This window comes from Dermochelys coriacea, chromosome 7 (genome assembly GCF_009764565.3).
Source record: "Dermochelys coriacea isolate rDerCor1 chromosome 7, rDerCor1.pri.v4, whole genome shotgun sequence".
Classification (NCBI taxonomy): domain Eukaryota; kingdom Metazoa; phylum Chordata; order Testudines; family Dermochelyidae; genus Dermochelys; species Dermochelys coriacea.
This window is the reverse complement of record NC_050074.1, coordinates 42,055,229-42,079,286: the sequence shown is the minus strand read 5'-3', so window position 1 is coordinate 42,079,286 and position 24,058 is coordinate 42,055,229. Positions and strand designations below refer to the sequence as shown.

At 41.1% G+C, this 24,058-nt stretch overlaps 1 protein-coding gene and 1 long non-coding RNA gene across 5 annotated transcripts in view; one reads left to right on the top strand and one right to left on the bottom strand.

Annotated features, from left to right (window-relative positions):
* PFKFB4 (6-phosphofructo-2-kinase/fructose-2,6-biphosphatase 4) overlaps positions 1-24,058 on the bottom strand; it is a 102,141-nt gene that overhangs the window by 72,689 nt on the left and 5,394 nt on the right. The gene's annotated exons all lie outside the window — the stretch shown is intronic.
* LOC122460885 lies at positions 3,282-22,254 on the top strand. Its single transcript, XR_006282489.1, has 3 exons — positions 3,282-3,500; positions 18,088-18,130; positions 20,294-22,254. It is a non-coding gene; the product is annotated as an uncharacterized LOC122460885 (long non-coding RNA).

The window sequence follows — 24,058 nt, the reverse complement described above, 5'->3', positions numbered from 1 at the left end:
CCATTGATATGTAGCCCTTAGAGGAGCATTTGTGAATGTCTGGGTAGATTCTCACAGTTAGGTGCAGAATAATAAATTACATAGTAATGATCTGAGCTAATGGTAACCAGATATTGGAATATTCACTGCGTCTACAGTTTTGAAGATTTGCTTAGTGTTATTACAGAAGAAAATTATGCTAATACACATTTGGAGCACATGCATCTCTTAGGAGCACACAGGATCTATAAGGTTGCATTATAAATTAATTAATATGATTGGGGTACATCTTAACAGAGAAGAGTAATATCACAACAGCCTAGATACTATATGAGTAGGGCCCTACCAAATTCACGGCTGTGAAAAACACGTCACAGACCATGAAATCTGGTCTCCTCCGTGAAATCTGTATAGTGTAGGGTAAAAGTCACAAAAGTCCAGATTTCACGGAGGAGACCAGCATTTCTCAAACAGGGGATTGCCAGGATATTGTAGGGGGGTTGTGGTATTGCCATCCTTACTTCTGCGCTGCCTTCAGAGCTGGGTACCTGGAGAGTAGCAGTGCAGGCCAGGCATCCAGCTCTGAAGGCAGCATCCTGCCAGCAGCAGCACAGAAGTATTGGTGAAAATACGATACCATGCCATCCTTACTTCTGCACTGCTGCTGGCAGGGTGCTGCCTTCAGAGCTGGATGCCTGGCCTGCACTGCTACTCTCCAGGTACCCAGCTCTGAAGGCAGCGCAGAAGTAAGGATGGCAATACCACAATCACCCCCCCTACAATAACTTTGCACTGTCCCCCACAGCCACCTTTTGTATCTGAACCCCTACAGCTACAACATTGTGAAATTTCAGATTTAAATATCTGAAATAATGAAATATACTATTTTCAAAATCCTACGACCACGAAATTGACCAAAATGGACAGTGAATTTGGTAGGACCCAATAATATGAGAATCCCAAGCACAGCCAAATGGTTGAAGCACAACACAGAAAAGAATATTTTCATTTGCTAAAGAGATGAACAGTCACTCATTGCTGTACTATCACAGTCATTTCCTCCTTTGTTACCCTTATGTAAACCCAAACCTATTCTCAGATGCTTGATCTTAAGTGAAGCTTTACTCGCCCCACTTTTTAATATATGAAGTCAGTTAATCAGCACTATGATTAACCAGGTTCAGAGAGTTGTATGAAATACCACTTATACAGAAACAGAACAAAAAAATATTGGGCGGTGGGGGGATGGGGAAGTACACCAATTAGCTGCTGATGCACTCATGTAAAAATACCCTAGTTTTAATGTTTACAGTGGCCTAAGATAGTATACAGACCAATGCTGGTCCACTTTAGCTCACCTCCTCTTTCTTTAAAGTTGAAATATTGTGAGAACAGCAGCTATTTTGCAAACTAGTCAGGCAATACCACCCCTCCAAAAAACCTGTACAACATTATAATATCTTCATACACAATGAGGAAACAATGGTCCAGATCCTCAACTGATTTCCATTTTCTCCAGATGAGCATCTGGCACAATATCTTTAACAATTTCTGTTTTAAACCTGCCAATTATAAGGTAAGGTGTAAGGGTAAATTACAGGGTAAGGATAGACCAATGCACATGCTGATTAAAAGAATTTCATTGTGTACATTTCTGAAAACATAAGTGTTTAAATCCTGTAACTAAGTTTGTACAGACTTGAGAGTTCAAACTAAATATGGGGGTGTGGGAGCTGTGTGCGCCTGTCTGTCTCTGGGGATATGCATACAGAGAAGTACCAACATACTGTAAAGAGAAATGACACAGCATCTACAGAAGTTACCCAATTTCTTTAAAAACACCCTCCATTTCCAACATGGTAAATCTATTGAGGACGGTCATGCCTATGCCTTGTTCTGGTAGCAACCAACGAAGTTACTACAGCAACAGCACGTACTAAATTACGCAATCTCTGGGCTGTCTGTGGGTGTGTTGTGAAACATTTAAAACAGTCTTTGTCCTTCCTGGGATTATGATACAGCACTGTCAGTTTCACTTGCAAGTGGATTCAGCTGTTTGGAAATTGTGATGCAAGTCAGAAGGCCTGATGCTTAAAAGCATTCAGAATATTTGAGAAGGAAGAGACAGGGGGAAAAGAGGAATCTCCCAGTCACTGTGATGTTTCCATAATCTTTTCTGGGCAGATTAAAATGACAACAGCGTTGACTCCCATGACCTGAAAAATATTCTTATTAATATTCCATTCTGTTAAGGCAAGTTTGATACAAAGCTCTGCACAATTCACAGTTTGGTTTTGCTTGTGTGGAAACCAAGATACAGTTAAACACTGAAGAAAAAAAATGTACAGCATTTTAAACAAATCCTAATTTGTGTTAATACCACTTGACATTTTTTCAATTTAAAAATTATTTAATATTTTCAGCATATGCTCTGTTTACTCCTTACATTTACAGCATCTTGGCTGAATGAAAAGTAAGATGCCATCACAAAATAGTAGTAGTAATGGAGGTCACTTACCTGTAACTGGAGGGTCTTCAAGATGTGTAGTCCCTATCTGTTTTCCACCTGTGGGTATGTATGTGCACCACATGCCTGAGTCCTGAGTGGAGTGGTATGTTTGTTTTTCTTTTTGATTTTTACAAGCAGTATCCATTGGCCCACACATGCACTGTAGCTCTCCTTGTACTCCAAACCGAGGGCATAAAGGGTGGTGCATGTCAACACCTCTACAATTTACCATTATTACCGCAGCCCAAACAATCTGCAGCAGAAGGGATGAAGGGCGGGTAGAGGAATACAGATAGGACCACACATCTCGAAGAACCTCCAGGCAAGTAACCTCCATTTCTTCTTTTTCCAGTCATGGTCCCTATGTGCATTTCCCACATGAGAGATTAACAAGCAGTAGTCAAACAGGCAGAGCCGACGTGGGGGGCCATGCAGGGTCACACGTCCCCTCCCCACAATTTGCTACTCGGCTTACATGGACTGAGCATGCTCAGTAACACTGCTCAAGCCGACCTCCCCCACCAAAGTCGGCAAGCACAGGTCATCTCTGCAAACAGGAGTTGGGTGTGAGGATATTGAAGTGATAGCTAACTGTAGTACTGCTATCTCCACAGCTATAGCCATGGTGGATGACTGGACCAGAGTGCAATGTCTCATGAAGATATGCAAAGAACTTTAAGCAGCTGCACGACTTATCTCTAATAGAGGTATGTCTCTCAGAGATGAAGATGAAGCAGCTTGCCCTCTTGTGGAAATGAGCCCTCACCTCTTCCGGGGGGGAGGGGGAGGGGAGATGCAAGCTAGTTGGTAAAGGGTAATACAATTGAGATCCATTTAGGAAGTCTCTGCACCAATACAGCTTGACTCCTTAATCGCTTTGCTATGGAAACAACAAGTTTAGGTATCTTTCTAATGTCCTTTGTAGATAAAATGCCAAAGACCTTTGGATATCCAGAGAATGCATCCTTCTCTCTACCTCCAAGGCATGCAGTTTAGAGAAAAAAAAATACTGGTAAGAAAAAAAAATTACCTGACTCATATGAATCTCAAAACTATTTTAGGGATTAATCTGGGGTGGGAGCATAATGAGACCTTTTCTTATAGAAGGTAATATATAGCAGGTAAACCATGAGCACCCCCAGCTCACTGACTCTTCTGTTAGAAAGGCCACCAGCACAGACAGATGGACCATGGAACATGTGGTTAGAGGCTCAAAGAGAAATTTAGAGAGAGACGACCAAACAAAACTGAGGTCCCACTGACATGCAAACTTCACCAATGGAGGAAACAATTTGAGAAGCACCTTCAGAAATCTAGTTGCAACAGGTGAGCGAAGAACATACAGTGATCCATCAGAGGATGGAAAGCACCGATTGTTGCTAAATGCACTCGCAGAGAACTGAGCATGAGACCCGAAGACTTCAGATTAAGTACATACTCTAAAATAGCAGGGATCCTAGCAGATTCTGGAGACAAGTGGCAATGATGAGCCCAAGGGGAGAAATTTTTCCATTTTGCTGAGTAACAGCTCTTCATAGAATTCTTTCTGCTTTGGTTTGGAATGCATACTTCTGGAACATGAGTGCTCCATTTCCAATGCCTACCCAAACAACAGGCTCTGAGTTGCAGCAGTCCTGGACGGGGTGCCTGAATCTGCCCCTGTGCTGTGTTAGAAAGACCAGAAATGGGGTGATGTTCATGGGTGGTCAAAGCAAGAGCTTAAGTAGATCTGCAGAACCAGAAGTATTAGGGCCAGCTGAACACAATCAGGATGACCCGAGCTCAGTCTTTGTGGATCTTCCATAGAACTTGTGGTATCAATAGATTGGGAGGGAAGGCATATGCCAGGTGATCCTTCCATGACATCAGGAGGGCATCTACCATTGAGCCTTACAGTACAAAGGAAATTTCCTGTTCACCCACAAGATGAAAATGTTCCAGCTTGGCATTCCCCACTAGGCAAAGATATTGTCAAGAACCAAATTGTGAATCCTCCACTTGTGATTTGTGGGAAAAAGTTTATTCAGGTTGTCCGCTAGGGAGTTTTGCACCCCTGGTATCTATGCTGCTGATGGTGTATCAGCCACCACATAACTGTAAGTCCAGAGAGTGACTTCCTCTATGCATAGAGGGAGAGATCTTGTTGTCCCCAGCTTAATTATATATTCTACTTTTTGTCATGTTGTCCAACATTATTTGGACATGTCTGGATTGGACGAGTGGGAGGAAGGCACTGCAGGCACAACAGACCACTAGTAAACATGTGTATTCTGGACTCCCACAGGGTCCAGACACCTTGTACCATTTGTCTTGAGTTAGGGCCCTCCAGTTTTTGGCAAATTGGGCAAGGCGTCCTTCAAATATCTGAGGAGGGAAATGAAGAAGCTTCAATAAAAGGGATGCATGTCTCAAAAGTCCCATCCAAAGAAACTCTGTCTGGAGGTTCAGAGTATGATTTGGTGGTGGATGTTGCAGAGGCTGGGTTCCTGGATTTATAAACCCTCTCTCTCTTACATGGTGGGTCCTGGTGATATAAAGGCTGAGGAGGCAGTCTTGTCCTACACCCTTGTCTATGGTGTTTTTTCTTCAGGACAGGGGTATAGTTGCCCAGTGAGCAAAGCATTGTCCAAGTCCTCAAGGGGTTGGGGACACTCATCTGTCTTCTTGTGGAATAGCTTGACTGGATCAAAGGACAGATCTTGGATGGTAGTCTACACCTCTCTAGGGAAACCTGAGAGTTGCAGCCATGAGTCTTTCCTCATAAAAATAGTTGTTGCATCCCACTAAATGCAGTATCTGCTGCATCCACCACAGCCTGGATGAAGTTTTGGTCACCAATCTGCCCTCATCCACCTTAGTGCAGGTTCTAGCCTCCTCAGGGAAAATGTCCTTAAAATCCATAAATTTAGTATAATTGGCCAAATCAAATTTGGCCAAAAAAGGCCCGATAGTTAAAAATCCTGAACTGGAGGTGAGGTGGAAGAGAAGACCTTTCTCCACAGGAGGTCAAACCACTTGAGTACCTTTTCAAAGGGAGCAGACTTTGGGTGTTGTCGCTTAGATTGCTCTGCAGCCAGCTGCACCACCAAGAAGTGAGGTGGTGGGTAATAGAACAAACACTCACCTCCTTTGGATGGAACAAAGTAACACTTCCCAGCTCTCTTAGAGCTGTGAACACAAGAAGCAGAAGTGTGCAAAACTGTCTTTGTTGAGTCCAGATGGCCTTGATGGGGATGACTACTTAACTAGGATCAGAAAGCTGCAGAATGTCCAGTAATCTGTGCTTAGGCTCCTGGTCTTCCTCAAGATGAATCTGTAGCTCTGTCACCACCCTGCGCACGAGTTCTTCATATTGTTTTAAATCATCTAGCAGAGCCGGAGACGAAGTAGTAACTGCTTCATCTGGTGATGACAAAGAAATTTCTCCTGAGACTGTCACAACTTTCAGATGGGCTCACCCGCCTCCAAATACTCCAACAGGGCCAGTTGTGGATGGCCAGGCAATGGCAAATATGGCTCATGCACTGATCCTAGGTGTCTAGGGTTGGACTCCCCCCACACCCAATATAGGCAGTAAGATGGATCAACTGGCAGAGGAGGACTACGTGGCCTGGGGTACCATCTGTTTCTTGGCCAGTCATGTCTGGTTGGAGGCCAAAAGCCTGATCTTCTAGGGCTTGTCCCATGTCACTTCCACCTGGAAACTGCAAAGACTTCTGTGGGGCCTCTGCCTCATCCAAAAAGAAAGTTAGATCCTATACTACCATCAGAACAGACAGTGCTGATGGCTACACATCGAGGTTGGCAGGTGAGACAGGAGAACAACGCTGCACCTTTGGAAGAGTCTCTTCTTCAATGTAACAATGGAACAGAGATGATCCCCATAGGAGGGATGAATGCAAATAGGGAAAGGCAAAGATGTCCTTCAGGGAGACATTGGTTTTAGACCGCTGTATGGTACACGTCCATTGACGGTGCTGTCAGAAATGGATCTTCCTTGGCCACCATAAAAGTTAGCACCTTCTGGGACCCTATTGATATCAGTACTGCATCAGCTCTAGAAGTGGATGGGCACACCAGGAGCTGTTTATCCTGAGACTTCACCATCAAAGCTGACATCAGAACCATCAGATCCATATGCTGCCTCCTCCTGCCAAGAAGATTTACTCAAATGTAAGTCCCTAGTGCCCATGTGCGCAGGCTCTCCCAACTTTGACGTGGTTGGTGAGGAATCCTCTCTTTTCGGGGAAGTTGTAGACAAAGATGATTTGTCCATATGCCTATGAGAGTGCCCCTACTCTTCTGTAAAGCCTTTTCCTTAGGCTTACCAGTCTTAGACTCCATTCCCAAACTAATACTCGGAAAAGGACTGCTTGCTTGCTGAAACTGATGTATGGGGGGGGGGTCCCCAACCCAGATATGATTGGGGTCTGATTGCCTTCTCCATCAGATATCTTCTAAGTCTCAGTTCCCAACCCTCACAAGTTCTTGGGGGGAAGAGAGCAAAATGCTGCACTTGGCAGAGATGCGAGCTTCAGCCAGGCCGCAGAGGCAATGTTGATGTTCACGGCTGACAGAAAAGGAGCAAGGGCATAATGCTAGACTTCTCAGCAGAGGAAAAAAGTCACCAGGTATGGAAGAAAAGGGGTGGGGAGAGAAACACCAGGGCTGGCCCACAACATTTTGGCACCTGAGCTGGGGAGCTTAAATGATGCCCCCATGTCCCCTCGCTTGGGCCAAAACTTTGAAAAGTCTCAATTCTGCTTTCTTCCTGGTCTGCTCTTTTCATGGTACTGCTCAGCTACCTACCCCAATAAAGGAGAACAAACAACTTAAAATGCCTTGTTCAAAAATTTTAGGTAACACTTAACTTTCAAACGCCTGAACAGCAAATGTAACTTTTCTTGTCTGCATAGTAAACACTGGCATTTTTATCTGTTTGAATAATCAAAGTGGTGCTTTCCGTGCCTTCTTGGTTGCAAAGATTTGAACTACTTCATGAAGGTCCACAGTCTGGGCCAGCTCATGCTCTATTGACTAGCCTCTCCTGTGTCATTGTGGAGCGTAGATGTGTTTTTATTAAGTTCAGCTTGGAGAAGCTGCGTTCTCCACTGGCAACTGTTACAGGAAGTGTTAGAAGTATGCATAGAGCAACAAAAGCATTTGGAAAAAGAGTGGTCATCTAATTTGTGCACATATATTCCAGAACAGCCTTTAGAGTTGATCCTGCTGAAATGTATCTTGAAAGGGCGTTCAGTTCATTACCTAAAATCACTCGCATCAATATCGCGCATGTCATCATGTGTCAACACTATCTCTAGTGCCCTGCATTGCTGGTGTAGGTCTTCTTCAGGTAGAGTGAGGAGTTTTGGAATATCATACAACATCCCAAATATACTGCTGGGTTCCTTGAGCTGCATGAAACTGACTGTATTGCACAATCTAGCACCTGGTTAAAGAATTCAACTTTGAATTCTTGTTTGGAGTCTCTTATGGGATTATCTCGTGCCTCGTAATCAAAATGTCTTCTTTGGTGACTCTTGTATTCTTGAATGGGTGGGAAAATAGCTTTAGTGTCAAGTTCCTTTGCCAACTTCCGTGCACTCTTCAGAACATTTTGAAATCTCGCATCTGACCGGTAAGACTGTAGGTATGACTTTGCTTTGTCCAGTTGTTCCATTCCTCCAGATATATCAAGGTCAACACCTTGGAGTCTCTTGCTTACAAGATTTATTTCAAACAGTATGTCATGCCACAACACTAAGCCCCACAGAAATTTGAAGTTATGTATGTTTCTGGTGATTCCATTTCCCTCTGCCACTGTTCTCCCACGAACAGTTCCTGTCATAGTATTTTCCTCCATAATGGCAACTATTGCATCATCTAACTTCCCAATTTGGTGTAGTCAGGCTTTATCGCCTCCACTCAACTTTCCTAGCGTGTGGCACTCAAAGCTTTCAGTGTCAGAGAGGATGTTCCCAGATGTTGCTTCAAAATTTGTCATCGATGAGTTCATGCAGAGAAAAATACATAGATGTTTTGAATTATATTAAAAAATTCAGCAGCCTCACTAGAAGCTGATGCTACATCACTGATCACCAAGTTCAATGAATGAACTGCCTGGGACAAAAAAAGCTTGAAGGTTTAACTCTCAGATCTGTGTCTGCACTCCTCTGTTCTCTCCTCTCATGTCGGCACCATTAATGTAGCCCTGACCTCTCATGTCAGCTATCGCAATTCCCATATTTTCCAGCTTTTTAAGAAGCACATTTGTCATACCAGTTCCTGTAGTATCATCAATGTCAATAAATTCTAGAAAATGCTCTCTGACAGTCACCATTGCAGGGACATTTTCAATAGGTTCTGTTATTACAAAACATACCATTAAAGTAATTTGTTCCATATGGCTGTCAGGTATGCAGTCCAGAACAACAGAGTAATATCTTACTGACTTCAGATCTGCCACAATCTTCTGTTTGACTTTTGTTGCCAGTAACTGTATGATCTCATTTTGAATTGTTTTTCCAAGGTAGTGGTGTGTGTACATTTCTTGGGTGGTGACTCTTCTTAGATGCTTCTGGAGTACAGCATCAAACTCGGCCATCAGCTCCACAATTTTAAGGAAGTTTCCATTGTTTGGCACATACAGCTGATCTGAGTGCCACGCATTGCTAGGTTTTGGGTAGCAAGCATTCTCACAATGGCAATGAGACTTTTCAGAACATTTTGCCAGTAAAGAGACTCTGATGCAATCTTCTCTTGATGCTGATCATCTATGGTGGCCTTTAACCTTAGTCTCATCTCAAGCTCTTTCCACCTATGGAATGCTCTCTGGTGATTTGCTGCCTTCTCATGGCATGCCAGATTTGTAGCCAGATTTTTCCAGTCCTTTGTTCCTGTAGAACCCAATGTGGCTGGAACATTAGACTGGAAGAGTTTGCAACAAAAACAGTATGCAGCATTCTGGGTTTTTGAGTACATAAGCCATGGCCTCTCCACTTTGTCACCATTGGGGATTTCAGACCAGTAATGTGTTGGATGGAAACGTCTATTTTCATTGTCTTTGGGGAACATGAAGTTTTACACTTGCTGTGGCCCATGCAATACAAGGAAGTCCCTCAGGCTACTGCTCAAGTGGGTCCTCGGTCCTGGATCATCTAGACTTAAGGAACTAAACTCAGAAGCAGCTGTTTCTTGAGCCTCCACCACACTCTTCTCTGATCTATACTTTTCTTCAGGAATGTGCATGGTTACATCCATTTGAGATGGAGATATGGATGCTGCAGTAGCTGCCAGCTCACCTGCACTCTGACTAACTGGAAGATCAGTATCTCCTCACCACTCACATCCTCACTGGGGCCAGAAAGCTCACCATGAACATTTGTGTCTAATGTATCTCAGGAGAGCTCCTTCCTGTTACATAGAAAAGCTTCATTTGCTTTTTTTTTTTTTTCTCTGAATGCTGCCCCAGAGGGGTGTTTTCTTCTTTCACTCATGACTGCTGTACTGTGCCAACTATAGTGGCTCGCAACCCTCAATTGAAGGGGACAAATAAGCAGGCTGGTAGCAGGGCCTGAGTGAGGGAAGATATCAGCATCTTAAGGGCCTAATTGGCTCCTACTACTTCAGTTGACCGCCTGTTCCCCTCAAATGGGTTCAAGGAAGCAGCAGGAAACAGGAAGCTCCCTGAGAAGCTGGTGTTAATCAGTCCAGGATCCTGGGGGTGCTAGAGAGGTACATAAGAGGCTCCTCCCTGCAGCTCCTGCTGCTTTCTGTTTTTCCCTCTCACCTTTTCTCCTGCCTGCCTGTTATGTCTCTTGTGCCCTCTTTCCTCCAGCACAGCATTCCACCATCTGTGCATCTAGAGAAGAGAGAATACATATGCACCAGCAGCAGACACAATTTTCTACACTCTGGGTCCTAGGGGTGCCCCCCCCACACACACACAGTCTGGCACCTGAGGCGGCCCCCTCAGTTTGCCTCATGGTAAGGCCAGCCCTTAAAAACACTTACTACAAAAACTACTAAAAAAAATTATATACAATATCTTTCCAAAAATGATCCAATAGAAGGAGCTGAGGACACTAAAGATTCCAACTCAGACTGTTCAGCAATAAGAAGGTACTGGAGAGGTGTCAGTCACACCACCCTTTATGCCCTTAGTTCGGAGCACGAGGAGAGCTAGGGATCATGTCCAAGCCAATGCTCGCTGCTTGTAAAAAAAATTCCAGATTCATGCGCACAGTGTGAGTGCATACCCACTTGTAGAATACACATAGGGACCATCACTCAAAGAAGGCTTAGTTGTTGACAAAATGATTTGAGATCCTTGTGGAAGGAACTACAGCAGAGCAGAGTATTATCATAAGGGAGTCAGAAAATATAGCTAATCCTCTCCTAACTAAACCCTACCTAAAGAATTAACTCCTCCCTCCAAAACTGAATGAAGATAATATTTGCAAACCACTCTGTGCTGTATCCTTTTCCCTTTTCCCTTTGATTTTTTTCCATTTAGACTGTTACTTCTTCAGGGGAGAGACCATCTCTTATTCTCTGTTTGTGAAGTGCCTCACATAAAATAACACCACATTCTCAGTTGGCCCCTAAGCACTGCTCTATTATAAATAAAAGAAAATTTCACAAAAATTATTGACATCAAATAAATTTAAAAAATGATTAAAAACAAATATCTTTGAAACCTAAAGTTATAACAGATTCTAGAACTAGAGCTGCTAAAATTAATACATTAAGGAATTTAATGTAAGTTGATAATTCAGTTCAAGATCAGCAAAATAATGAATACACTTAATTTAGGGAGAAATTAAGAGTTGCTGAATGCTTTCATCCGTCACTGACTTCCATGGGATTTGAAACCACACAGCAGCTTGTATTACGGGGCCCAGATTTCAGATTTTGTAGCACTACAACTTTTTCCATCTCCAACATGGAAAACTCACACATGAATAAAGCCAAAAAAATATGGAAAGATTATTGCTTAATACAAGAGGCAAAATTCATCTCTTGGTCACAAAAATGATAGTTTGAAGAAAAAACAGTAGATAGCTATCTTATAGATGGAACAGTAAGACATTCATCCCCAGTCTTATTTATTACATTATTCAGTGGCATGGATGTAGTTTAATGCAAGTACAAACATGGCCAAATTTATTTTTTGTCAAACTAGCAATTTTTCAAGTAAAATTGAAAATTTGTCTATTAAGTAGGGGTAAATTATTGTTATGTGGTTTTGGAATTCTATTCACATGGTCTTCCCAAACAACCCTTCGTAAAGAAAACAAGCTGTGACCAGTAATTTGAGTGACAATTAGGATTTATTACATGTATTTGGACCAGGAAAAGGAAATAATATGGTACCTCAGTGTCATAAATATAAAGGGAAGGGTAAACACCTTTAAAATCCCTCCTGGCCAGAGGAAAAACCCTTTCACCTGTAAAGGGTTAAGAAGCTAGGATAACCTTGCTGGCACCTGACCAAAATGACCAATGAGGAGACATGAGACTTTCAAAGCTGGAGCGGGGGAAAAACAAAGGTTCTCTCTGTCGGTGTGTTGTTTTTTGCCAGGAACAGAAAAGGAATGGAGTCTTAGAACTTAGTAAGTAATCTAGTTAGATATATGTTAGATTCTGTTTTGTTTAAATGGCTGATAAAATAAGTTTTGCTGAATGGAATGTATATTCCTGTTTTTGTGTCTTTTTGTAACTTAAGGTTTTAAGGTTTTGCCTAGAGGGATTCTCTATGTTTTGAATGTGATTACCCTGTAAGGTATTTACCATCCTGATTTTACAGAGGTGATTCTTTTACTTTTTCTTCAATTAAAATTCGTCTTTTAAGAACCTGATTGCTTTTTCATTATTCTTAAGATCCAAGGGTTTGGGTCTGTGTTCACCTATGCAAATTGGTGAGGATTTTTATCAAGCCTTCCCCAGGAAAGGGGGTGTAGGGCTTGGGAGGATTTTGAGGGGAAAGACGTTTCCAAGCGGGCTCTTTCCCTGTTATATTTTTGTTAGACGCTTGGTGGTGGCAGCAATAAAGTCCAAGGAAAAAAGGTAAAATAGTTTGTACCTTGGGGAAGTTTTAACTTAAGCTGGTAAAAATAAGCTTAGGGGGGTTTTCATGCAGGTCCCCACATCTGTACCCTAGAGTTCAGAGTGGGGAAGGAACCTTGACACTCAGCAACAAGACAAAGGCGAGAAATTAGCTTTAGCTACACCACACTTTTTAGTCCCACAGATCATAGGGCAAAACATGTATGCTGCTAGTGGTGCACAGACCAGTCCAGAGTTAAGCCCAGCTGACAGCATGGGGGGCAGAGAGAGAAAAAGACCGACCCCAACCTATTCAGGATATATGTGAAGATATAATTAAATAACAAGCAGCCCTTACCTGCAGGATAATATCAAAGACATGGCAGTCTACATTACCAACTTGTAAAGTAGAAGGTCAGCACTAGAATGGAAGTAAAATGTATTTTTTGTGGCAAGGCCCCAGATTTTATATCTAGGTGCTTTACAGACTGATATGAAGACAAGGTCCCTATACACACCCCAAACACAGCGGTTATTACTTCTAAAAATAAAACACTTCAAAAGGTGGAAAGGCATATGGAACTTGTAGAAAAATCAAATCAGAATTCTCAGACTCCATCTGGCTGGATTTCCTGCTGACCAGGAAGAAGAAAATTCATTTATTTTTCTGAAACAAAACAAAAACGTGGGTCTTAATTTAGCTGAGGAACTTTCCTTTGTTTATATAGAAAATTTATTTTAACTTTGCATCTGACTCACTGGTAGAAAGATCTAGCATGAGCAGCATTTTGATTTTTCACACTAATATCTGCTGCAGGGCTAAGATTTTTGCTTTGTCTTGAAAGAGGTATTTTTATGGGGCTTAATTTTTCCACCCTCTTGCCCCAACAAAAAAAAAAACATCTGGATCTCTGTCCAGTTGCTTAATATAAAAGAACAGGGTGGGTGGATCATCTATTTCTTCTGCATTTCATTGGCATTTACAAGGAAGTGAAGGTGGGAGGCTATTTTCACCCAACCTTCTTTCAGTAACAGAGGACAGTCAGCATTTATAAGCTAAGATCAGCAGCTTTTGTGGAGGGCAGTGAAATAACTGCAGTTCACTTGCCTACACTCCCAGCCTGTTTGACAAGAGGGTTTCTCCTAGTTTGTCGAGAAGCAACAAGATATACAAAGAAAAAGAAACGGTAGAACTAGCTCACAGTTCGTCCGCTACAAATTAAGAGTGGCAGCAACTATTAGATTATTGTACTGGTTACTATCCCAACTTCTCGCAGTTTAATACATGTCATTGACAAATATCTAGTCACAGAGTTCTCATTTGTGAACAAGGTATCTGGAAGTAATACCAAAAATGTGATAAGGAATCTCAGTTGAGGAAATCTTCAATTCCTACTATTAATATTGAGCAAATAACTTTTTCCCTTTCCCCCTACCCTCCTCCACAGCATAATTCAACGTTTTATTGATCAGATTCTGGTCCAGGTGTCCCCTCTAATTATTTCCATTGTAAGTGGACTGAACTCTGTAATTTAAAATTTAAGTTCTGTCCTTGGATTTAACAGAACAGAACTCTACTGTAAAAACAACAACTGGATACAAGCAAGACTCCTCTCCAGCCCCCTTTGATAATTCTCACTGACAGAGCATTACCATCCAGATCCATAGACTAGTGAGTTCCCAAACCAGGCAAATGCAAATGGGAGACTAATTCTTTCAAAGATACAAAATAAGGTCTACTAGCCATATTAGCATCATGGTAGGCAATTTGTAGCCCTAATCAATTTTTCCACAACCTAACATACTTCACCTGCAAACCCAGAAGTTGTGAAATTATTTCTTATTATATTTGGAAGTAATTGCTTAGATTTTTGTTGACAATCTGTTCCTAACAACTGAAGCTGGGATTTTCAAATTAGCCAAAGAGAACTGGGTGCCTAACTCCTATTTAAACTGAATGGGACTGGGTATGTAACTCCCTTAGGCTCCTTGGAAAATCCAATGCTGAATGTACCACAGATTAGTATGAACAAGGGATAAACGTCAGCATCCATAAGAAATGGCATTCAAAAAGATTTTATCCATATACGTGAAAAATCCTAGAGTCAGACTTCATAGTACTTTCTATATGGAAACTTGATTGACGTGTCTGTTGTTTCCAGCACTCCACATGTGTTGTCAGAGGAGGTCATGACATCTTATGACAAGCTGTACTCGTAAACACTTTGTATATTTTGTACCATTGCAAAAACAAGAGAATTATATTTTCTATTACACTCACAGTTTTTTATTTTGATTAGTCTTTTTTTTTTCCAAATACACTTAGGATTTTACAATATAGGTTGTAAAAAGGAATGTGAAACTGTCAGTTTGAAAAACAAATTCAACATAAATATTTACACCTGGCATATAAGGCCAACAGAGTACTCTAGTTTTCTGAACATCAACTGCTTTTACAGAAAAAGAATCAACGTCCAATTATATCAGGTTCACACCTCTAAGGTGAGCAGAGAAGAAGGCAGATCAGTTTTACTGCTGCTGCTGTTCAGTTGCACAGTTTTCAATCATATTGGGTCCCATCCTGCAAATGCTAGCCACTATATAGTCTGGATAGTATTTGCAAGATGGGACCTATATTTATAACTACTTAATGTAAATCATTTGTACATATCTATAATTTCTGTTAGTAACTTCTTTGGTGAGCAAAATCTGTGAAAACACAAGTTAAAAAAATCACTCCTTCAAAGTTCTGACACAGCAAGAATCAGAGTGTTTTTTATATCCTATTTTTTCTCCATTTGCGTCTTGGCAAACATCACTCACTGAGATATTGTAGGCTGGCAGCACTTCATTCTACAGCCTATTCTTTGGATTTCTGTCCCTCCTTACTGAGGAAGAAGCACTGAGTCAATTACTGATTAGGATTGTCTATACATGCCTTAGAGGATACACGTATACAGACTGATCAGGAAACCATCATTAACCATCAGGTCAAATATTATCCCTGTACCTAAATCTTCTATTTCTGGACATTACGGTTGAAAAGTTGTGATGCGAAAAATCCATCCTAAATGGAAACTGCGCTTAAAAATCACACATCAGCCAAAATTTAAATACTTTTTTCACTTCAGCTAGAATGGGGAAATTAGGATAGTTATTGAAATCTGCACTCTACATTCTGAATACACAGTAGGTTCTTCTACACATTTTTTTTTAAATATTTTTCTAACTTCCTACTACTCAACCTGCTCAGCTCCACTGGCTTTACCAGCAATGAAAGTTTTAGGGCTGGCAAGCCACAAGATTCATAAATTCATAGACTGCAAGGCCAGAAGGGACCATTGTTATCATTTAATCTGACTCCCTGTATAACACAGCCCATAGAACTTCCCCATAATTAGAAAAATATCCAATCTTGATTTAAAAATTACTAGTAATGGCAAATCCACCGCGACTCTTGGCAAATTGTTCCAATGGTTAATTACGCTCAACATAATAAAGGTATGCATAATTTCTTGTCTGAATTCGTCTAGCTTCAACTTCCAGACTTTGAATAGTGTTATACCTTTCTCTGCTTGACTAAAGGTATGTTTACACAGCAAAGAAAAACCTATCCCTTGCCAGTCAACTCAGGCTCACAGGGCTTGGGTTTCAGGGCAAGTTTTACGGATATGTAGACTTCTATGCTTGGGCTTGAACCCAAGCTCTAGGACCCTCCCACCCCACAGGGTCCTAGAGCTCAGACTCCAGCTCTAACCCAGAAGTCTATACAGCCATGAAACAGCCCTGCAGCCCAAGTCTCAAGTTGGCTGGTACCGGCCTGCAAAGGGTTTTTCTTTGCCGTGCAGACACACCCGTAAAGGTCCTTTATCATCAAATTTTTGTTCCCCATGCAGACATTTAAGGACTGTAATCGAGTCACTCCTGAAGATTTCTCTTTGTTAAGATAAACAGATAGACTCAAAGAGCTCAATCAGTATAAGGCATGTTTTCTAATCCTTTAATCATTGTTGTGGTTCTTCTCTGAACCCTCTCCAATTTAACAACATCTTTAGATTGTGCACACCAGAACTGGACACAGAATTCCAGCACAAGTCACAGCAGTGCCAAATACAGAGGTAAAATAACCCTTACTCCTACGTGAGATTCCCATTTATACATGCAAGGATTGCATTAGCCCTTTCAGCCACAGCATTGCACTGGGAGCTCCTGTTCAGCTGACTGACCACTACAACCCCCAAATCTTTTTCAGAGTCATTGCTTTCCAGGATAGTCCCCCATCCTGCAAGTATGGCCAACATCCTTTGTTTCTAGATGTATGACTTTCCATTTGGCCATATTATAATGCTTATTGTTTGCTTGTGCCCAGCTTACCATGTGATCCAGATCGCTCTCCATCAGTGATTTGTCCTCTTCATTGTTTTTCAGTTCCCCAATTTTTATGTCATTGACAAACTTTATTGGTGATGATTTTATGTTTTCTTCCACGTCATTATTAAAAATGCTAAACAGCATTAGGCCAACAACTGATCCTTGCAAGACCCCACTAAAAACCTCACACCCTTGATGATTCCCCATTTACAATTATATTTTGAGGCCTAACAGCCAGTTTTTCAATCCATTTAATATGTTGATTTTATATCATTCTGGTTTCTTAATCAAAGTGTCATACAGTACCAAGTCAAGGGACAGGATTTCTAGAAATCATTTTCTTTAATCTCTGTTCAATTATACGTCTTCTGTGACATCACAAATAAACATCTCTGTAACAGTCTAAGACCTGCACCAGGCTTCAGTAAGATTCCTTCAAACCAGAAAAGCTGTTTGTGCAGAAAATATAAAACATTTCAGCATGTGCTTCTTGGAGTTATGATTTATGTCAAACAACACACTCAACATACCTCCCAAACATGTGATTTTAGCTCACCTAGTAAATCTACTAGGTATGGATTACCAAAGACCAAAGTCGAATCCTAGCTCTGGGGTCATGCAACAGATACCTGAAGTCCTAATACCATAATATACACTCCAATTCTAGTCAACCAATTCACAAAGGGTCATTTTTTTTTGTTCATTTGTTTTTACAGTAAAAGATGTGCTCTTTTATTAAAATGAATTGTGACTAATTAGGGAGGGAAAAAGCTTCAGGAGGAAGGAAACATAGCCTAAGTGGCATTATGGTTCACCAAAAAAAACTAATTTAAGAGTGAACACATCTAAACCAAGAATACATACTGCATGCATGTCAAGAAGGCGGCATATATATTCCTCCTTTCATAGTAACATTCCATCTGTAGGTCTTTTCCGAATGAAACAAAGTTGATAAAGCATAAAGAAAAGGAGTACTTGTGGCACCTCTAAGGTGCCACAAGTACTCCTTTTCTTTTTGCGAATACAGACTAACACGGCTGCTACTCTGAAACTTGATAAAGCATATCCATTTTACAATTGCTATTAAACCCAATTTGAAAATGAAGAATTTTGCATTGCTTCCCAAGTTAGAATTCTAATTATTTATGGTGGTGGTGTGCTGTGTATTTGATATTTTCTAGACCAACAAGCTCCCCAAGGAGAGGACAATCTAGGAACATGCAGGTAAGTAAACTGAGCTGAGGGGAAACTGGAAGAAAAGTATACTGCTTCTTTTTACTTAATATGTATGTCAAGATTTAATGTAGTCAGCATGGCATGGCATGGATCTTCAAGGACGATGTTTAATATGTAGAGAGTAGAGCCTTGGGATACCATACCATACAAAGGGGGCAGCACTGAAAAAACTATAGAAATGATTGATTCAGTCAAGGATGGACATACTGAAAGAGCAGAGTATGATGCACAACAGGACAAGCTCATATAAGGAGAAAGACAGAATTATATAAAGCTTTATGGGTGACAAGAAGCTGAAACAGGATGCAATAGTTGATGAGGTGCAAGTGGAGGGATTTAGAAGGGGAGAGACATGACCAAAACAGAAGCAAGGAGGAGGACTTTTGCATGGACTGAAAATGATAATGTGGGCTTTAAGGATGCTAGAAAGACTAGAACATGGGCCTACGAGAGAGAATATGCTCATGGGTGCAGGAAAAAGAACATGAGGAGGAGGAAGAAGATGCAGGACTCTGACATGGCCTGGGTGTGTGGAGCAAGCTAGAGGGAAGAATAACCACCAGATGGGTGGACCGAATGCCAAAGAGAAGGAAGCAGAGTAGGGTGGATTTAGGAAGGAAGATAATATGTCTGAAACCAAACTCCTCAAGTTAAATCTGATGATGGGACATGCAAGAAAAGATGCTGAAGAGACAGAGCAAGATGCAGGACTGGATGGAAGGAGACAGACCAGGGTGGAGTGTAAATCTGGGAGTCATTAGCATAGAATGAAAGGAGAAGCCATGTGAATGGTTTTGAGAGCCAGGAGATAAGATGTAAAGAGAATAGAAGAGGGACAAAGTCAAACAATGAGACAGTAGAGTAAGAAAGAGAGGATTGTATCATGAAAGCCCAATGGCAGACTATCAAGGAGGAGAGGATGACTGACAGTGCAAAATGCAGTACAGAGAAGTCAAGGATAACAATGGAGCATAGGTTTTTGTGAGAGCAGTTTCAGCAAAAGCAGGCTTCCTTGGAGATAATGGAAACCAAATCGGAAGGGATCCAAGATAGACTTGGAGGAGGAGAAACTGAGGTACACACTATATTCAATAAAGAAGAGGAGGGAGATGGAGAGGCAGGTGATGTCAAAAGAAGGGTGTTAGAGGGTAGAGAACACCATGACATATTGGTATTGTACGGGAAGGAGCCAGAGGACCGTAAGAAGTTGAGGAAAGCAGTGAGCCTGTGACAATGGAAGTACAGAAGTGTGAAAGGATCCAATCACTGGGATAGGTGATGATCAGTTCTAAGATCTTAGGTTCATACCTGTAGACTATTCTTGTTGTAGAGCAAATATCATGTGTGCCCCCAAGAAGCTCAGACAGAAAGAAGCTTCTGTTTTCAAGGCTGATGTTTTGTAGTCTGTTTCTTAGTAATTTTAATAATAGGTAAGCCATGAAAGAAAAAAGTCACAGGGAAAGTAACATGAGTGGGCTTCTGTGGACATATTTTGGAAAAAATAAGCAATCTATTCACACAGGAATAATAATTTTAAAAACCCTTATATTAAAAACACAGCAGTCAGAAAACCATTTCTACAGAACCCCTGTCTAAAATCAGTAATTTCAGAAGAGAAGTTAAACTAATCTGAATTTAGAGAAGCGTAATGCTAACATGTATATTATGTTAACACCTAGTTCACAAGGAACAAGTATGACTGGACAGACAGCTGTTGATATGCCATGATCCGATATGGAATCTTGTTCCCATGGCCTTTAGGGTAGATTTTCATCTTCCTGCATTTGGCAAGCATGACTAGATAGTTTGTGGGCTTTCTGAGAATCTTCAAGAACAAAATATAGGTGGTGAATAAGTTTAATGAGGACAGATAATAAAATTACAACATCCAAAATAATCTAAAATATCAAACACAGATAAACTAACCAGGAGCAACAACATGAGCAAAGAGAGCAGTGATAAATGCAAACATTTACCCAATGAGATACTTGCATTAAAAAATAAACCTAAAACCAAAAAAATTTAGACAAAGGATTTTACTAGTAGTAATATCCCTGCATTTTTCTCACTATTATTACTAAAAGACATTTTTGTTTGAATAGAAGATTTAGTCCTAGGAACCACATTTTCATTTTGCTTCTCCTGTTACAGAGGTCATAACCTTGCATGCCTCTATGGAACGGACTGCAATATCACAAGTTATAATAAACAAACACAAGGCAAGATAGAATAGCAGACCTATATGGCTCAGGTGACAAAGAAATGAGGAAGATGGTATTCTGGAAACAGTAGACGAACCATTATTTAATGCTATAATTAGAACAGGTTATTTTTGATGGTACGTTATTCAAGTAGAATGGAAATGGTAGCTCGCTCGCTCGCGCACACACACGCGCACACACACACACACACACAGTACAAAAGACTGCAGTAACTCTACATAGGCTCCTTTGAAAACCCCAGCCTAAGAGGGTTAAGTGTCCATTATCCAATCTCAGCCACAGGGATTCTGACTACCCAAGAATGATGCTTATGTACAATATACACACACATACAATAGATGAGCATTTGCACCATGTGTAAATTGTCATAGGCTCATTGACTTCAAATTAATGGGCCTATGACAATTCACACAACCTTAAGATCTGCCCTAGTTTGTTTATATATACGCACATTACACACACACCAGGTTCACAGTGTTGATGTCAACTATGTGCTTTTCAAATAGCTGGCCCCTTTCAATGAAACATGAGTTTATTGGGATGTTATTTAAATTTTCCTTCTCCAATACAAGAGAGGAAGTATTTCTCAGCTGTATGAACAGCCACACTGCTCTACAATGAAAAATGGGGACAGATGTGGGTCAGGGTAACTGCAAGTGCAAACGGGACTATTTCACTCAGACAGAGATGCGTTGCTGTATTTTTCACCAGCCTGGTTCTCACGGGACTGCTCTTACAGGCCCACTTGGAACTTTTTAATTGAGAAAGGTCATGAACCCCTGTAAAACTCCCCATTGTCTTGGGAAGATTTGTTTCACACTAATGATGGAAAAACTGCAAACGCTCTTCTACTTTTTTTGTTTTCAAACAACACAGAAGAAAAATGCCATGAAATTCTCTGACTTCAAGGAATGGAAAGGACAAACATCAGGATTCCCATGAACTACAAACTTAACATGTTTTACACTAAGCAAGTCTTCAGGGAAATCTGAGCATGAGAGAATTTAAGAGGAAGAGCGAGACAGTCCTAAATCCAAATATCATGTTGGGCAATGATAATTGATGGAAGTATATTTCAAGCCTATTAAAATCCTCCAGTCATTTGAGCTCAATAGAGAATTAGTATGTAAGAAGAGTTCATGTACCATATGGAAGCTTGGCTTTAGCAACTAAAAATACATCACCACAAATATTCCATGCCTTGTGTCTTACACCTGATTTGAGCTACACATTCATAGACTGTATGTAATCCACAGGAGGGCAGGAATTCTCTCATTACCTAATGGAAGTTATCCTGAAAAGTAACTAACTATCTAAACTACATCCCAGACCAAATCATTCCTGATGCAACTCAAATGAAATCAATGGAGTTACGTCAGAGATTAACCTAAACACAAAGTTTGTGATCATCTGCAAGCAGGCACTGGCTCCAGCGAAACTGAAGGCCCGATCCCACTACATATTTTAACCCATTTCCAAGGAAAGTAATACACTTTTAAAATAACTAATACGGCTGTGTCCACAGTATGCATCTCTAAATTGCTTTTCAATGACATTACAGAACTATGTACAAACACTGCAAGAAATTAGTAGCTAGCATCTGCTGTAACTATTTTAGTTACAAGAAGAGTTATGCATACTCAATTGTTGGGTTTCCCATGTAATCTGACAATTTATTATGCCAACTATGTAAGTAAAGAACAGTTACTTTCCAGAGTAGGAAATTAAATGAAATGTATGATATATAGTGAGTATGGAAAAAAAATTATCTTGAAAACAGTTTTTTAGAAATGGGTCAGATAGCTAAACAGTCAGCTATCTAATGAGACCAGGAAATGGGAACCTGAGAAACCAGTCTAAAAACACCTCTTTTATGTACTATAGTTACATATGCAAAAAGAAAAGGAGTACTTATGGCACCTTAGAGACTAACAAATTTATTTGAGCATAAGCTTTCGTGAGCTACAGCTCACTTCATCGGATGCATTCAGTGGAAAATACAGTGGGGAGATTTATATACACAGAGAACATGAAACAATGGGTGTTAACATACACACTGTAAGGAGAGTGATCACTTAAGATGAGCTATTACCAGCGGGGAGGGGGGGGGGAAATCTTTTGTAGTGATAATCTCGTCCCCCAATGCCCCTACTCTCTACTTGCGCTACATAGATGATATCTTCATCATCTGGACCCATGGAAAAGAAGCCCTTGAGGAATTCCACCATGATTTCAACCATTTCCATCTCACCATCAACCTCAGCCTGGACCAGTCCACACAAGAGATCCACTTCCTGGACACTACAGTGCTAATAAGTGATGGTCACATAAACACCACCCTGCATCGGAAACCTACTGACCACTATTCTTACCTACATGCCTCCAGCTTTCACCCAGATCACACCACACGATCCATTATCTACAGCCAAGCTCTACGATACAACCGCATTTGCTCCAAACCCTCAGACAGAGACAAACACCTACAAGATCTCTATCAAGCATTCTTACAATACCCACCTGCTGAAGTGAAGAAACAGATTGACAGAGCCAGAAGAGTACACAGAAGTCACCTACTACAGGATAGGCCCAACAAAGAAAATAACAGAACGCTACTAGCCATCACCTTCAGCCCCCAACTAAAACCTCTCCAACGCATCATCAGGGATCTACAACCTATCCTGAAGGACGACCCATCACTCTCACAGATCTTGGGACACAGGCCAGTCCTTGCTTACAGACAGCCCCCCAACCTGAAGCAAATACTCACCAGTAATCACACACCACACAACAGAACCTATCCCAGGAACCTATCCTTGCAACAAAGCCCGTTGCCAACTCTGTCCACATATCTATTCAGGGGACACCATCATAGGGCCTAATCACATCAGCCACACTATCAGAGGCTCGTTCACCTGCGCATCTCCAATGTGATATATGCCATCATGTGCCAGCAATGCCCCTCTGCCATGTACATTGGTCAAACTGAACAGTCTCTACGCAAAAATAAATGGACACAAATCAGACGTCAAGAATTATAACATTCAAAAACCAGTCGGAGAACACTTCAATCTCTTTGGTCACTCGATTACAGACATAAGAGTGGCTATTCTTCATTCAAAAACAGACTCCAACAAGAGACTGCTGAATTGGAATTAATTTGCAAACTGGATACAATTAACTTAGGCTTAAATAGAGACTGGGAGTGGATGGGTCATTACACAAAGTAAAACCATTTCCCCATGTTATTCCCTCCCCCCCCACAGTTCCTCAGACATTCTTGTCAACTGCTACAAATGGCCCACCTTGATTATCACTACAAAAGGTTTTCTTCCTCCCCCCACCCCCGCTGGTAAAAGCTCATCTTAAGTGATCCTTCTCCTTACAGTGTGTATGATAACACCCATTGTTTCATGTTCTCTGTGTATATAAATCTCCCTACTGTATTTTCCACTGAATGCATCCGATGAAGCTGTAGCTCACGAAAGCTTATGCTCAAATAAATTTGTTAGTCTCTAAGGTGCCACAAGTACTCATTTTCTTTTTGCGAATACAGACTAACACGGCTGCTACTCTGAAACCTGTCATTATGCATAGTTATGTATGAAATGCCTGATCACCACACTAGGACTTAGCATTGGTCTCTAGAAGAGTCAGGACGCTGTGTTGCCATCTCAACTGTATGATTCACCTGTAG